The sequence below is a fragment of the Pseudoliparis swirei genome, chromosome 10, assembly GCF_029220125.1.
Source record: "Pseudoliparis swirei isolate HS2019 ecotype Mariana Trench chromosome 10, NWPU_hadal_v1, whole genome shotgun sequence".
NCBI classification, from domain to species: domain Eukaryota; kingdom Metazoa; phylum Chordata; class Actinopteri; order Perciformes; family Liparidae; genus Pseudoliparis; species Pseudoliparis swirei.
The window spans coordinates 12052232-12069651 of record NC_079397.1 but is presented as its reverse complement, the minus strand read 5'-3'; positions in this window follow the sequence as shown (position 1 = coordinate 12069651).

Below are 17420 nucleotides of genomic sequence, written 5' to 3'. Positions count from 1 at the left end.
TTCTAGCTATTGCCAAACAATTGTACATCTTGTAAAATAATCTTTTCCATTCCTTTTTGTGTTGCATATGCAAAAATGGCCTCCCTGTTAAGTATCCGAGGGTTGCTGCTGCTGCGTGATATTTCAAACAGCAGGTGGCAGCAGTGTGCTGTGTGTCTTCGTCACACTGGGCATGTGTTCATGAGAAGAGACCGAGAGCAGGAGGTGTGCTACAACACAACACATTAGCAGGGGAGTATCCCCCCCCACCCCCAATCAAGTACAATAAGAAGAGTATAACTATAGTTGGTAAAACGCACTCCAACATATGGAATAGTGCGTCGTCAGTATATGCTTAAAGTCCACGGTAGTCCCTAAACTTCCCAGTATAAACTGACAAATCTAAAGAAGGCAAGTGATGTCGTGAACCTCACAGCGCAGTCGTTCTGTCACCAAAACAACGATGTCAGACCTCCTGCCACCCACCAACACCGACACCGCCACTGAGCCGGAGAAGCTGTCGCCTGTGCAGACGCCACAGCTGCCAGCAAGGCTACAATGCACTCACCTGTCGAGCCTGCCACTGGCAACTCTTAATCACCTCCCGCTGAGGTGACTCACTTTGGAGCACACACACACACACACACACAAACAAGCCTAATCAAATGTGCTTGAGTGCAAAAACAAATGTGCACAGGCAAGCGCAAAGATACACACACACAGGCAGGCAGGCATATATGCATACGACACACACACACATGCACAGGTGTGTATCTCATTCCACCGCCATGCCGCACACACGAGGAAGCTGAGGGGAGAAGACGAAAAAAATACCCACCTAAAAGCCCTCAAGAGGATCTGGACTGTGACAAGAGTTGTGCACAAATTAGGTGACATTTGAGTAACACTATGACAGAAGGCAGTGAGGCACCAAACATCAAGCGTCATTTCTATTTTCAGCCACGATTCAGAGCTGTGTGGCAAACAACACCGTGCTGCTTCTCAATCAGTCAGCCCGTCTCCTGGAAATGCAGCAAACTCGGGCCCTGGTTGAGTTTTTCCCCTTGGGGGAAAAAAAAAAAGAAATGATCTGAAGTTAAGGTCAAAGTTGAGAATATAAATGGGCCAAAATTGGAGTATTACATTTAATGATTAGGAAGTCAAGCAATCAATAGTGTTTCCCCAGTGCACGACAGTAATTCACCCCTCGATTCTTTGGGGCATTAGCCTCCATGCTGCTTTTATTAAGGGCCACACCCTGACCAGTGCTCGGCAAAATCCCATGTCACGACACTAGCAAGGCCCCACGTGCATTAACGATGGAACACTAGAGAGATGAAGAAAAAAAAACACAAAAGAAACGTGGCCTGAGCCTTCTCGAGATGCTATAAAATTAATGCGATTTCCAGAGTTTTTATGAAACGAGCCAGATGCCAAATACATAACTTCAAACAAATTGACTTCCAATTATTGGTGCGGCGCACCACTTCCAGATGTGCAACAGATGGGGCCGGGGCGACCAAAGGTGTCTCAACCCGCGCTTTGTGTTATTCCGCAGTAAAAAGGCAGTACAGTTGTGTGTGTTTCGAATCACCGTGGGCTGTGGGCTGGAGGTGAAGGGAAGGACAGGCGGATAGCGGAGGAAACAATGAAAGCACATCATTAGGAAAATATGAATCGACGCAGCACAGACAGTAGAGCTCCGTATGTAGCATTAATACAGCCTGATATTATGTAAAGGCAGATGAGATGCTGAGGCTGAAAGCTGGAGTTGTATCAAGGAGATGGGGGATTCAGAAATGTAAATGTTAATGTGATCTCTGCTGTCTCTTCCAGTGCTGGGATTAAATGGTAAAAAGGAACAATTATGGGGCGAGCTTTTTTTGTGCATATGTTAATAGCTTACAATATCCTTGCATGCATAAAGTACATTCGATATGATTAGAAGATATCCACAATACATAGCTTTATATACTAGAAGGTTTTATAGTAGTCAGAAGTCGAACTGCACTTTGTTCAATTGTTAATGAAGTCCCTTCCTGGAAACTTTAAATAATTTGATTAGTCACTGTTAAAGCTACATAAAAGTAAAACAAATGTGATTCTGAGTGGGAAAAGTAGCTGAGCACATACTTCTTCTCACTGTGGAGGAAACTAATAGAATATCCACTAGTGGTACGGTGTCCTGGGAGGGTCATGGCTGTGATCCCATTATTACCACAGACTTGGGCCCTGAGGGAGCCAAAATGGCTGTGTATTTTTCCCAGAGCCCATTCTGAAGCAGTCTACTGGGGCCCTATCTGCTTCACTAGCAGTCCGCCTGAGCACCACAGGTCCCCCGCCTCTGATCCTGGGGGCCAAAGAGCTTCTCCTTGCCGCCTCTCTGTTTTCACGTATCTTAGGTTGTCTATTCAAATACACCATTTTGCTTGGCTGTCGTACCTCTGCGCTGGCTTTAATTCCCTCGCTCTGTCGGAGTTGTATGCTAATCCAACTAGTGACAGTCCCCCACCCATTCCCTCTCAGGTCTCTTTGCATGCGCACACACTCCAACACACACACACACACACACACACACACACACACACACACACACACACACACACACACACACACACACACACACACACACACACACACTTTAACCTTGTGTAATCTGGGTGCCCTTGGACTGAATGGAAGCTGCTGAAGAGAAGAGACCCTGATTGATTTGTGATTTTAAAGAGGAGCGCTGGCCAGTGTGCCACCACCACCCTAACACCAGGAAACCCCTCTGCTACCTTGACAAAAAAATAAAAAAATAATATGGCCACTAAAGCTCGCTGCCCTGGTTTTGGTGCAGTACGCATGGCGAGGTGCAGGGGCAGCTGGGTAAATGTCGGATTTAGGCATGTGGGTGCAGGGCGGTGAGGGTGTTGGGGGAGAGCATCAAGATGATCATCATTAGCAGGGGAAGATAATTGGCGCTGCATGGGCCCCAGCGTTACGGTGCTCTGATGGGCATCTTGTCTGCATTATTCATTCCTCTTCTCTCTCTCCCGGTCCCTCTCTCGACCCGGGCCAGCACCGGGCCTTAGGAGCCGGACTCATCTATTATAGATGGGTAATTGTTTATTAAATGCAGGCCTGACCCTATTATGCCTATTAACCATTTGCTACACACTGGTGTGTGTGTGTGTGTGTGTGTGTGGCTGGCAAGTGTCTGTCTTTATCCATATTCTAGAAGATCTGACAGTCCCCTGTCGAGGACGTGAGGTCGCTTCGGCACGAGCAAGTGTCAGCATTCGCGGCTAAAGACGGAGAAAAATGAAGAAGAAGAACAAAAATAGAGATCGGAAAAGAGGAGGTTTGCCGGCAAGGAGGAGAGGAGAAGAGAATGATGAAAAAAATAAACCAATGCCCGTGTGGCTGCCACTGGCCAGAGAGGTATCTCACTCCGTCTCCTCCAAGGCTTGGTGCATGGAGGCAAAGACAAAGGGCGAGCTAAAGAGACGCTTTGCTTCTCATGACACCGACTCCTAATCTACCTCTGCCCTATCCGGGGCAATCCCTGCTCCGGGCGTTTTTGGAGACTAAAGCTTCAAACTAGACAGTTTGTCCAAAGCGGATTCATTACCTTAGCTATAGGACCCACCAGTGAGCCTGCTAAAATGTCACATTTAAAACTCACAGCGCCGCCAGAGCCCGGCCAAACTGACACTAGAGGTCAGTGTTGTAACAGAGTTCAGGCGCCTGAACTCTTTCACTCCCAGGCGACGGTGAGCTCAAAGCAGACACATTCATTACAAAAGATAGGAGAGACTGGCAAAATAATTCAGGTAATGGGAATGAATTGAAATGAAATGATTACGTTCAGTTAATTACTGGATAGCTGAGGCAAATCAGCTCAACTTATATCAAAATCATTATTTCAGCCACAACGGCAGATTCGAAAGGAAGATATTTGGCCAACATGTAGTTAAAACCAGTGTATGTAAAGTAGGATGAAGCTCATGGATTAGATATCATACACGTGGCACGCGGTATGGTGACACAAATAAATGTGCTATTAGAAATTATAGGGCTTGGGGGGGCAGACTGGGTCAATTGAGAGCCACAGATGGTTCGGGTGGCGGTGTGGATATATCGTCTTTGACATCGTTCAAGTATTCGTATCACCTGTGTATCACTTTGTGAATGACATGTCTTGCTAAACACCAACTTCCTGTTGAGGAAAACAGCGGAAACTCTCACGGTCAGACTGTCAAGTAAGTCAAAACACTCACTGAGCTGCCTCTACAACACAACGGCGAGGAGAAAGGGAAGCATATCGCCCGGCTCGGATGTGCTGCTGTGCTGCGGTATGATGTAGTGATCTGCACGATGGCATGTCACTGGTTATTGGCTGGGTTGAGAGTGATTAACATGGGGTGTTAATTAGTGGGTCGTCAGGAGTGGGTGTGTGGCTAACGACACGGCTCCGAACAGCTCGGTCACACATAAACACACGGCACAGCTCAGGCCTTCTTTCACAATTAAAATGAATTTTACAATTAGTGCAGAGGAGAATAATTTAAATTACATCTCTCAATATGTTCGGTTTAATCAACGGCTTAAAGGAAGATACTGACAATTAAATCATTCCTAGAGAAACACAGAATCAGGGGGACTTGTTCGGGAAATTTCACAGGACATTGTGAAGGGGGATTTAAAAGGTTACTTTTAAAACAAACAAATAAATAACTGCAGATTTATACACATTTTGCAATTCAGATCCCATTTGAAATCATGTCAAATGCTCTTTTTCGAGCAGCTAACACAGAACAGGCTCAGATCCATAAAAATGAAGCTGTGGTTGTGAAAGAGGAAACTAGTGTGTTTGTTTTGTACTGTTTTGTACAATACTGATAAAATCACCAGCAGGGACGTGTTCTGTCATTTCAAATTACTGGCCAAAATACTACAACATGCTAATGTCATTTTCGTTTGAGTGGACCACAAACACATAAACACAATGAACATCAGCATCCTAAAACAATAAGAATATAAAGAAAATCAAAAGATGGCTTTGAAAGCAGCGTCAAGTGTAAATCAATGTCACATTATTTACAATCTTTTTTCTTCTTCTAATTCAATAGTGCCGTCGTGCTTTTGAGTTGATGAGAAGAGTGAGAGGAGAGTGACTGAGAGAGAGAGAGAGAGAGTGTGAGTGAGTGAGTGAGTGAGTGAGAAGAGAGGAGGGAGTGAGAGAGCGAGTTGAGCCGCCCCTCTTCCCAAAGCTTATTTATTCCTCCGGCATCCAGCCCACTGATTAGGCAGCCACAGACACCCGTAATGCCTCCCCACAATGAATGAGCTGCCGCGCTTTCAATGGACTTATCTGTTGTTGCCGTGTTCAGTAAATAATGCGGCGGCTGTCATTGGCCTTGAACGCATCATCCTAAAGCTAACGCTCGGTTGGGATTAGCCGCGTTGAGTGAAGTCGTGTCACCGAGCACGGGGAGCTTTGCCGAAAGCTACAAACAGTTTACAGGACCCTCCGCCCCGAGAGGGACAAACAGAACGTAATTAAAGAAAGTCGAGAGTGCGTAGGAGGCGTAGTTAGACGCTATCACATGACGCTAGCATTTTCTCCCGCAAAAAATGCTTAAGCCTCTTTGTTAGTTGTCGTGCCTTTTAATACCCAGAGAGAGCAAAATGCCTCTTTTTTTCTTTATCTTCTTCTTCTTCTTTTCCCCCACATTATGGAATTTGTCATGTTCGGTTGCAGCTGTCATCGCTAGAACAGTGTGCGCTAATGTGTGTAATCTGCTTTGCAACACATCAATTATGATGGATATTGCTCCACCGCCATGCTTCCAGGGTTTTTATACAAGCCTGCAGGGGAATCAGTCTTTTCTTGTTAGGCAACCTGTTTAGTAAATAATGATCCACTTTGAGCCCCGCTGATGCCGTATAATGTGATGCGCGTGCGTGTTTGTACACACGCGTGCATACAGTGTAGTGTGTGAGTGTGTGTGCGCGGGCGCGCGTGCGGTGGTACTTTGGTGCGCAAGGATCAAGCCGACTAGATCAAAAAACACTTACGTGCAGGCTGGAATTCAATCATGCCTGTGCCGTGCGGCAAAGAAATAAAAACACACACGTCACAGAGAAACCTAAAGCGCCTCTAGAACGCTCCGCCAGGCCACATGTAAAAAAACTATAAATATTGTCGGTGACTTGTAAAAGTATTTCCAGAGCTTTCTGAGCCAACAAAGACAACGAAAGATAAATATTTCGATCTTACACTGTACCAAACTACATTTATTTTTTCTTCCAAATCAGCTCTCCCCTTTTCTTTCTTGCGGGGGGGGGGGGGGGGATGCTCCGGGCTCCTCCTCCTGTCATCTCCCCTCTCCCCTTCAATAACACCACCGCTGTTTGTCTGTTTTGCTGCCTTCATCTCCCCCTGACGCGACTTTTTTTGTACTCCTTTCTCTTTCTTCGTGGCTGCAGGTGAATCCAACTTCCTTTCCCCGAGCCCGATCGGCCCGTGAACTCTCTTTGCCGGTGTCGTAAACGATGTTTCTCCACCCCGCCGTCTCCACATCTTAATCGTGTGCTCCTGTGCTCTGAAATCACCGGGTGCACTTTCCATCTCTGCCTTTTCATTCTCTCCATCTCTAACAAAGGTCCTATTTCTTCAGTCGAACACAGATCTTCGAAGGCCGGCGCTCTACGAACAAAACCCCGAGCTTTTGCTTGGAATCGCTCTCCACAGGCGCGGCAACATTTAGTTTCAATTTATCCAGAGCAACCTCCGATGACCGGAACCTGCCGGGGACGTGACGCTTCCTTCACCGAAGTGCATTTTGACAAAACACACACATTCCTTGGACTTTTCCGTTGAGGGACAAAGCCCTCTATACTCTGGGCCCACCCCGCACGCCTGGCTCCGCTCATATGGATTAGGGCTTCGCCAATACACGCTTGGGGAGGGCTTTGGCTTTGGGTCCTCTGGGAGATCCCTCACCGATCCCCACTGCTCTGCTCTTCTCAGTCAGTCAGAGAGGCAGGTAACAGACATGGAGAGAGGGGCCCCTCACTCCGAGGTGATGTCAGCATTAAAGCCTTCGCCGCCCTGGGACCCACTCACTTCGCTCTGTGTATGAATTGTGTGTGTGTGTGTGGTGGAAATGTTTGTATGTATTCATGTGTCTTCACACACCTCTGTGAGAGTGAAAAACAGATGAGATTTCGGGTGGCTTAATCTGAGATTGCGACAGACGCCACTGGATATTCTATTTACTCCACGCAAGCTGCTCCCCGATGTCCCATAAAGCCCCTCGCCTCTGAACTAAGCTGGTCAGGGTTAAAGCTCCCCAGCGACGGGAGACTGAGTACCTGCCCAGAGTGCGTGAGTGTCGGCGTGTTTATGTGAATCTGTCCATGGGAACACACAGTCCTGTCCCCCGCCTTTTCAGCAGTGTAATGGCTTTATTTATGAAGTGGCAGCGGCGGTAACAGGCAGCCGATAAAGGAGCAGACAGTGGAGCAAAGCTGCATGCCAAGCCGTGGCCTGCAGCCATGCTACCCCTCACGGCTTTAAAAAGATTGATAACGTTTGATGCCGCGTGCTTATCGTGTGAGCGAGGAGCAGGAGAGACGGGGTAAATACTGGCGATAGAGGGGCAGGAGAAGCTATCGGAGGTGACGATATCAATAAAAACATGTTCAAGTGCAGGAAACTATGTGCTCAAGTTAATGGAAAGAGTAGCCATTAACTATCTTAGACTAATTATGTTATGCGCACTGTGACGTGTATATTTTTCACATAATTACCTTCGCATTGAAAATGCGGAAGGTTATGTTTTGATCGCCGTGTATTTTTTTATTTATTTGTATGCGTGTTATTCGCATAACAAAAAAAGTTTCAAACCGAATCGCATGAAATTTGGTGGGATGATGGGTTATTATCCGGGGAGCATTTGATTAGATTTTGGGATCAATCGGGTCAAAGGTCAAGGTCATGGAAAGGTCAACATCTTCTTTTTACCATAGCACGGTCAATTTTTATCCAATTGGCAACTAATGCCAAAATATTCATAATTCACTGCCCAATCTTGTGATATGTGAAGGTATGCGCTCTACTGAGTGCCCATTCTAGTTTAATTATGTTTCGATGCTCAGTGCGCCTATTTGCCGTAAAATGCAGTTGATTTCTTCAAAATATGCAAAAAAAGACAGCGTGGACAAATGAGATGAAAAGGCAGTGTGTATGATTTGACAAACTATTTTTTGTTACTGCATTAATAGATACATGGTGAATCGTGAAGGCTTTATCTTTCATGCATGAGGCATTATTGTGTTTTGACAACACTGATTGGAAAGAAAACACGACTGGAGTCATTTTAATTTTGTTGCATCATCTATCAGAGAACACGGCAATAAATACCAGACACTATAAAGATCACCAAGGCGTTCAAACAAATCCTTAACAAAAAGTTGTATTCGATATCTAAGATATCGAACTTGAGTGAGAGGAAAACTCCACGACAACGTCCTTTTTTTTCTCGTGCATGAATGATTTTCTAGAAATCCCACCTGCACACACACACACACACACACACACTGCACCTACTCATAGACACAGAGGTGTGCCTCTAAAAACAGGAAAGTGAGGACATTTCCTCAGTATCCCCCAGGGCAGCGGCGGCCTGCTGGCCAATGAGACCAGCAGCTTCCTCGAGATGCAGAAATCTGGAACACACACAAGTCATTCAAGCTCTTCTGCCTGTCCTCTTCCCCCCCCCCTTTCTGCTCACTATAGTTAATATGTGTGTGAGCATAACGTCTTTACTCAAACCTCTGCTTCTACGCACCTGTGCGCCGGGCAGGCCCGCCATTAAAATGAACATATGACTTGCCGTTAAACGAGCACATTCGCCGTGTTTTTCTTTCTCGTTGTGCCATTGCGAGCGAACCCAACAGTTCTCTGGGGTGCCGTTCCTGAGTTGTTTACCTGAATAGCTAATGTGATTTACTATTTCTTTTTGAAACCCGACGGCAAGCGAATTGATGGCGTCTGACGGCGACCGACGGCGCGTGACGGACACAAGAAAAAAACAGAGTCGGCATTCACGTGCACAAGGAAAGCAATGTTTAATGTCAACCAAATGCACAACACCAGCGCCGCTACGGAGCAAAACGTCTGCAAAGTAAAGAGGCAAGGCCGCTGTCATCACAACCACCTAGTGTGTGTATCACAGACAGACGCAGAGTAAAGAAACGAGGAGGTGAAGACACTTTGTCTCTGCTCATGACTCCCGAAGACTAAATATAGCGTCTGGCTTTTGTAACCTCCGTTAAATCCCATATTTCAGTCTGAACCTGATATGAAGACAAAGTAGACACCGTCTCTCTATCTCTCTCTTTTTTTTTTGTGTTTCTCCGTGACCCCTCTTTCTCACCGACTGAGTTATGCCAAAATGTCCTGCTAAGACAACAAAGCGTGGGCCTTTCAGATGTGTCATCTCAGTAAACTGCTCGTTTGTCAGCGGAGATGTTATAATCACTGTCACGCCGGGGTCCCATCTTGTTTTGCCAGGTGGACCGGGGCCCTTCCCCGCCATCTCCGCCTGACTGTTTTGATCCAAAGCAGCTGGTAGGACGCGATACCCGTTTAGTCTGAGAAATCAGCTTGTGCAAACAAACACCTCGCTTTGCTCCGCAGCCCGGCACAGGCCCGTGCATCTGCCAACCATTATATCTGAATATCTGCCTCCTATCAGCCCTCTTGCAATATGTAAGCCGGGTCCTGTTTCCAGGCCTGCAAATAAACAAAACAGGCCTCGGGCATCATTATTCATTATTAAAGATGATATGGCTGAGGCCGGGGCAGTTTACAAAGTACACCTGCAGTGCCCACAGTGATCGAGTTCGCGTACCACATCTCTGCCAAGGGGAGATGCCAAGTGCTACTCACAGGTTAGGTGACATGTCTTTAAGATATGCCATTACCTCATACGGAATTCATACATTTGTATTCATGTATTCATCTTTTCATCACAAAAGCCACAATTCTAAGTTAGTCTAAAGAGTGAAAACTCGAACTCATGGAGAGCTCTTGTAGTGTGCCTGACACACACACACACACGGCGTGCAAACACGCAGCCAATGGCGGCGTGTCGTCAGTCATTCCGACGTAAAACTGCCAGGTTGATGACAAAAAAGGAAACGCTGAGTTCAGCAACTCTGGAGAGTCACTTTGGTTGAAGGCCTACTGAGCACTTCTCCCCGGAGTACAAACTTGTTACAAAGTAAGGGAGCGCTTTCGTGTTGATGGAGGGAAACTGAACGCCACCAGAGAATCTTAGGAGACACCTTGCTGCACCGCGAGAGAGAGAGAAAGGCAGAACCAGTAAGTGAGAATAAGGGCAGATTGGAAGCAAGGGGAACGACAGAAAAGTGAGAGGAAAAGAGGCGTCATGTGATAGTGTGTGTGTGTGTGTGTTTGTGTGTGTGCAAATGAATGTGGATGTAAAAGGGTTGAAGGGAAGGTGGGCAGTTGTGGCTTGTTTTCCTTGGCGCACCTGTCTGGAGAAGCAGCCACGAACAGGAAGGTCTCAAAGTTAATTACAGCAGCTGTCGGAGCCAAAATAAATGTCAACCCCAGATGGACGCCGCAACACCTCGTCGCCTCTCGCTCGTCTCCCGGCCGGCACTTCACCTGCTTTAAGTTAAACATGTGAGCGCCAATGACAGGGAGAATATTCTTTACAACTTATATAAATGCTGAAATGTTAATGTGGCTTGCATATGATTAAGTTCTATTCAAAAGCCAAACATATTTTTTAAGGGATTTAAATCACTGGATCAAGTGGAACCCATTTCGACTCTGGATGTTTTTGTCCACTTCTCTGCTTGTTTCCGTTAAAGTCTCTCAGCCGTGCTCTCTTCTCGCCCCCTGGCTGTGTGTTCATTGAGCAAGCCTTGTTCAAAAGCACCGCTCCCGGTCTTCCTCGCCTCTTAATCGCTCGTATTTTCCCGTGGCACCTGAGGGTGGCCTTCCTCGATCCAGTGCTTCTACCAGTCCAGCCCCTGTGGCCTCCCCCCCCCCCCCCCCCGCCCCCGACCCCGTCCAGAACTCAGCTACTCACACACCCTGCGCCAATCCAACCGAGAGCCTCCACGCCACGCAGCCTCCGAGCAATGTGGACTTAAAAAAACGCGTTATTATCTCCCGGTACACGCGGATGATCCCTGTAACATTAGCATAACTTAACCCGGCACCTCTGGCCCGCCTTTATGAATCACTACAGAGACGGGATAAAAACACACCCTTCTATGGGGCCATAACTTAGAGAAATATATGAATAAAGCATATAGAAAAACATTAAATTAAATGTGATGTGTGTAATGTGTGCAGGCTAACCAGGACATGAACACCAGTCATCCTCTATCCACACATACCGAATGCAACAGTTGGCGAGATGCTCTTCATTTTAAACGCAGATCCAGGATGCCGAAAACTATAATGCAGGATTGTCCAGCAAAGAAATAGTTTAACCGTGCTCAACTTTTACCGCAAATGATGCAACATTATCTGGCAATGCACTCCGTTGGCCAATTTCTTACATGTGTACAAACCCTTTGTAATAACATTGTTATTCTACGCTCCACCTCGTGACCATCGAGATGAAAGGCTCTCACCAGGTTCCCAGAGTTGTACAATCTGGACATCTGGTGTGTTTTGTACATTGTTGTGATATCTGACAAGCTGTATGACATTAAAATTGAACATGCTATCCTATTTTTGGTCTGAACACCTGTTCCAACTAGCGAATTACCAGCAGTGTTTAGCACTTCGGGGCTGTTTTGTTTCAAAATGTAACTTTTATTTCAATTATTTACACTACCGTTCAAAAGTTTGGGGTCATCCAGACAATTTTGTGTCTTCCATGAAAACTCACTTTTATTTATCAAATGAATTGAAAATTGAATAGAAAATATAGTCAAGACATTGACAAGGTTAGAAATAATGATTAATATTTGAAGTATTAATTTTGTTCTTCAAACTTCAAGCTCAAAGGAAGGCCAGTTGTATAGCTTATATCACCAGCATAACTGTTTTCAGCTGTGCTAACATAATTGCACAAGGGTTTTCTAATCAGATATTAGTCTTCTAAGGCGATTAGCAAACACAATGTACCATTAGAACACTGGAGGGATAGTTGATGGAAATGGGCCTCTATACACCTATGGAGATATTTCATTAGAAACCAGACGTTTCCACCTAGAATAGTCATTTACCACATTAACAATGTATAGTGTATTTTTGATTAATGTTATCTTTATTGAAAAAACAGTGCTTTTCTTTGAAAAATAAAGACATTTCTAAGTGACCCCAAACTTTTGAACGGTAGTGTAGGTATTTATTCATTTAGATTTACAAGCTCCCCTTCTTTCTACTTTAAGCTATACCTTTAACTGCCAGATTGAAAACGCTCGCTCATTAGCAAGCAGGGGAACTATGCCACAATAAATATCACTGTACAGCTTCAATTTGATACATTAGCAGGCGTGCTAATCACGAGTGCTGACAACAAGATGCATTATTACACCTGAAAGCCCTCCGAACGCTTCACCGGATACTTTTCTGTGCATCTCTCATTGCGACGCGGTGAAGGACGAGTGGGTGGGCAGATGGAAGGAAGGCGACGCGCCTCGCATCTTCCTCCCGCTGTCACTTCCAGCATCCTCTCCTCTTTAGTCTCCTCTCCTCCTCTCCCCTTTTTCCGCTCATGGCGGGAGCGGTGCGTGGGAGTCGCTCAGGAGACGTCATCGTGAGCCACTTCACTCGAGTGCTGCCTTCAATCAGCCCTTGAATTAATATTAATCATTCCTCCATCCCCGCACAAAAACAACCCTCTCGTCTCCAGACTGCTGCTGATAAATACTGATGTGAGGAGAAGCAGCCGAAAGGATTCACAGATGTGTGTCAGCGACCACACCTCGGCTTCTCTTTCTTTCCCTTTTTCTGTCCCGTGGTTCAAACTGCTGTTCAAGACTTAATTGTCCCTAATCATTGCTGAAGGTCACGGCTATTCTCAGCAATACATCTCTGTTCCCCTGCCCTGTCCTTCTCGTCTCCCCTCTTTTCTCTTTTCAACCGTCAACGTTACCTTCAAGGAAGAAGACGCCGAGAGCGACCGTCCATTAGAGATCTTCAAGAGAAATAGTCGATGAGTGAATGTGTAATTAGGACCTTTTATTCTCTGACGGGTTTTTTTCAAACAAGAACGATTTATTCGGCTTGGAAACATCTACTGCCCCGCTGATACGGCCATGTTGCCTTTCGAGAGAACGAGAAAGAGAGAGAAAATATGAACCCTAAAATCAGAAGTGATCATCCAGAGGAATGTTTTTAAATGTGTGTGTGTGTGTGTGTGTCTGTGTGAAAAGTGAGAGAGCTGAAGATGGCTGAAGGTCAGGGAGACATTGAGGCAATCACTCTAATGAAAACAAACGAGGGGTACAGTCGGAGGGGAGAGAGGGAAAGAAGGGAAGGGACAAAAAAAGAGAGAGGGAATGAATGTGTGTGTGTGTGTGTGTGTGTGTGTGTGTGTGTGGAGAGATAGTCTGCCTTGCCTCAGACTAATCAAACAAAATGCAGTGCTATAAAAGGCTGGTGAGAATGTACAGAGACATAAGGACACTCTGCCATGTACTGCTCTTTTATTTACATGCCCTCCTAACCTTTAGTGAGACTTGAGGCACACTCAAATACACATGCTGTACTGTACATAAACACACACACACACACACACACACACACACACACACACACACACGTAGACAAGGCAGTGGCAATATGTGAAGGTTATTCCTGCAGAGGGATGACAGTGTTTATTCAGGGCTAGCAGGCAGACTCTGTGACATTCAGCTAGGAGAAAATGATTAATGCTACAATATACATAGGCACGGGGAAAAAGAAGAAGAAGAAGAAGAAGAAGAAGAAGAAGAAGTGTTGCTCTGGTCCTTTGCAGAGAGCAGAGGCCTTTGTAGCCACACTGTCTCTCTTTCTCTCACATGTGCTTCATTTGTGCGTCTGAGAGAATGGGTTTACAGTAAATTACAGTGATCATGACTCTTGATATCTGACGCTTTGTCAGTTTTCGTATCAAAACCCCCTAATTTGTTCTAACAGGTTCAAATATAAAGAAACAATGAGAGAGAGAGAGAGAGAATACAAAAGTTTGGGTCTGAAGAGTAGCGAGGGCGGGCGGAAAAAAGAAGAGCGGTACATGAGCTGTAAGTGAATAAAACCGCCATTACCACGCTGAATGTAAAGGAAGTGGGTTTTTAATTAACAGCGCTGCTAATTAACCGGTGGTTACAGATCAAAAAGAGATACAGAGGCACGGGGAAGACGTTCAGTACGCACACACTCGTCTGCACACACCTGCACAAATTGCCTGAAGTACACACACACAATCGCGGCATAATCGCTCTCTGCACATAATCACACGCTATCCGCACCAATCAGTAAGCGTGCAGACCCAGCGGCTCCGGACCAATGGCATGCGGCGGAGATCATTGAGACATTACGAGGGATCAATAAGCGGAGGGCCGACCGCTGCACACACACCTTCCCAGAAGGGAGGAACCGCCTCGGGCAGAGAGGAGAGCGAGCTGTGGACGAGCGTTTGCTGCAAAACAATGCGGTGGGAAAAAAATCAAGAGGGGGAAAAAGATCTACAGCGCGGTGTTCGGGTGCAAAGATAAGCATTTTTAGAGATGATTTTCAGATGAAATGGTTGATTCACAATGTGAATAACTGCTCATTAACCACCCGCTGTTCTGCCCGCGGGACGCGAACATTATGTACAACTTTCACAGCCTGCTGGTACTATCAAACGTTACATTAATAATCAACATGTAATATATGTATAAATAGGTTAGATTCTAAAACATGTGGGAGGTGGAAGAGGTTACCAGCTTGAGGGGGGTGATTTTTGTCTTAAAGGTGGGGGTAGTTTGGTATAAATGGAGTTGAAAGGATCACAACGGGGGGTCAGGAGGAGTTTGTCGAGAAGTAACTGAAAAGATTATGATTATTACAAAACTTTTGTTAGTCAGCTGGACTACTTCTATTCTTGTATCTGTGCCTTGTTCCACAGAGAAAGTGCTGTTTCACTGCAGTGCCAACACCAAACACATGACAACCGACTCCATGACTCCATCAATCTCTCCAATCCAGGAAAGTTGTGAAGCAAGACGACGGACAATGTTCCATGTTAAGGCCCCACGTGAATCATTTGGGAGTGATGAATGCGAAACTTACTCGGCTGATTGACCCAGTCAACAAACCAAGCCGTCAGTCAGTCGGCCGATCCGACAGGCAGCAAACCGACGACCCGAGAAAGCCGAACAAGCTGACTCAGCAGCTCTCAGACAGCATCCTGGCGCAGCTGAGCTGCTCTGCGCCGGCCTATTCCACTTCAGAGGAAGCCCTCTCGTTTATTTTTCATTGGAAAGGGGATTTGGCTGCTATCAAGAGGTAGCAGCCCAGTGTCAAATGCATGTCTGGCTTGTAAACAGGCAGCTGGCAGCTCTCCAAGCTCCCCACAGCGTGGAGTTGTGACACTGATCCCACCCCGATCACTCCCTGACAGCCTGCGCTAATAGACCCTTCAAACACTTTCACCTCTATCTATATTTTATTTGAGACATGCCAAGTCTGTTGTGTGTACACGTGTTGGTGTGTGTGTGTGTGTGTGTTTGCGTGATACGACTCTGGATGTGCATCACGTTGTGTGTGTGTGCATGTCTCTCTGGATGAGGCATCTTCTTTATTGCTGGTTGTTGACATGGATCCCTTTAGCCCTTAACAGGAGTCAGCAGGAGGGCTAAGCTGCTAACCAGCCACTCTGACACACACACACACACACACAGAAACTCACACTTTGCACTGCTTCACAAGTCCAAAAGCATTATTCAGCAGGTCAACAGCCACTCTCACAGCTGGGAAGAGTGTGTGTGTGTGTGTGTGTGTATACAGTTTGTGTCTGCTGGATGTGTGTTTGTGTGTGTGTGTGTGTGTGTGCTTGCGCTCTGCGCTTCAGGCTAAGGCACTCAGAGTGAAATTATGTTCTCAGACTGGCTCCGTGTTGCCCTCTTTATCCTGACAGGCGAGGAAACAGCCACAAATAAATAAGCAGAGAGAGCTCTCCCCAGACGTGACCGCCATGGCACACGAGCACTGCACAAGACGGCGTGAAGAAAACAGGATTGTATTTTATCGTCGGGGTGGCAGGGGACTGTGACTCGATAAGCATGGTGTATTTGTTGTATTTGTGCCACTTAAAGTAAAGCAGCTTCTGTGGGGATGGATGTTAGGGGGGCGCGTGAGGACACAACAGCCATGGAGAAATCTGCTTCGCGGCCAAAGGCCCATTCGCACAACACACGCAGTATTATTTTTTTAAATATGCAATAAAACTGACTCCATAATTTAACTGTTTGAAATATTAAATATGAGTTTTTAATAATTCATTTTAAATTCTTTTTTTTAAATAGTCAGGAATAATATTGAAGCTTTTTACAGATCTCATTTACAGCTAAAATCAATAATCATTCTGTAATATATTGCTCTCCCTGAATCATTGTGGTGTGTCATATGGCAATAAAGCACATTAAATGTGGCTATATTGTCTATTTTATATCTATATATCTTTGATAAGCTGAACTCTTGTAAGATACTCTGGTCATCTCCAAATCTCATACAGTCTTCATTAAAACATCTTGACGATAAATGAGTAATGGAAAAGCCTGAATGCCATTATTTAACATTGAATATCTTCGGAATTTGATTCCAATCAGTCGTCAGATTTCAAAACAAAAAGCGTGTTTTAATGTTTCCCATCATGGAGCTCCATAACCCAAATCCAGCCTCTCGGATCCCATAATAAAGTGCAACCTCCATCCTCACCTGTGAATGTGATTGCTGACCTGTTGGAGAAAACCCAACAGCAGCAGCAGGTCCAACAGTTTCCTAATAAACAGCCATTTTGTTTTTGCTTATAGCCAGAGGGAATCTAATCGATTTCTTTGTGTTGACAGCGATATGATTTAAATATTGACAGCTTCAGACAAAAAAAAGGGAAAAAGTGGATGTTCAAATGGTGGCTGATGATAATGAAAAGAAAACCCCTCCCCAGATGGCCTATAAAAGACTTGCAGAGAGACATCTTTGAAGGTTCTCCTTCAAAGCCCCGGTTTGCCTCCAAAGCCACATCAGGGGATTTCTGTTATTAATTGAAGTTAATTTTCTGGGATATCAGTTTGCTGGGCACGTGGGAAAGATTGATAGCCCCCGCGCGTCTCCCGAGTGTTGGGATGTGGAGGGGGACGGGCGAGAGGACAGAGAAATGACACTGTTCCCTCACCATCCCACAACCCGGCTTTCACTTTTATCA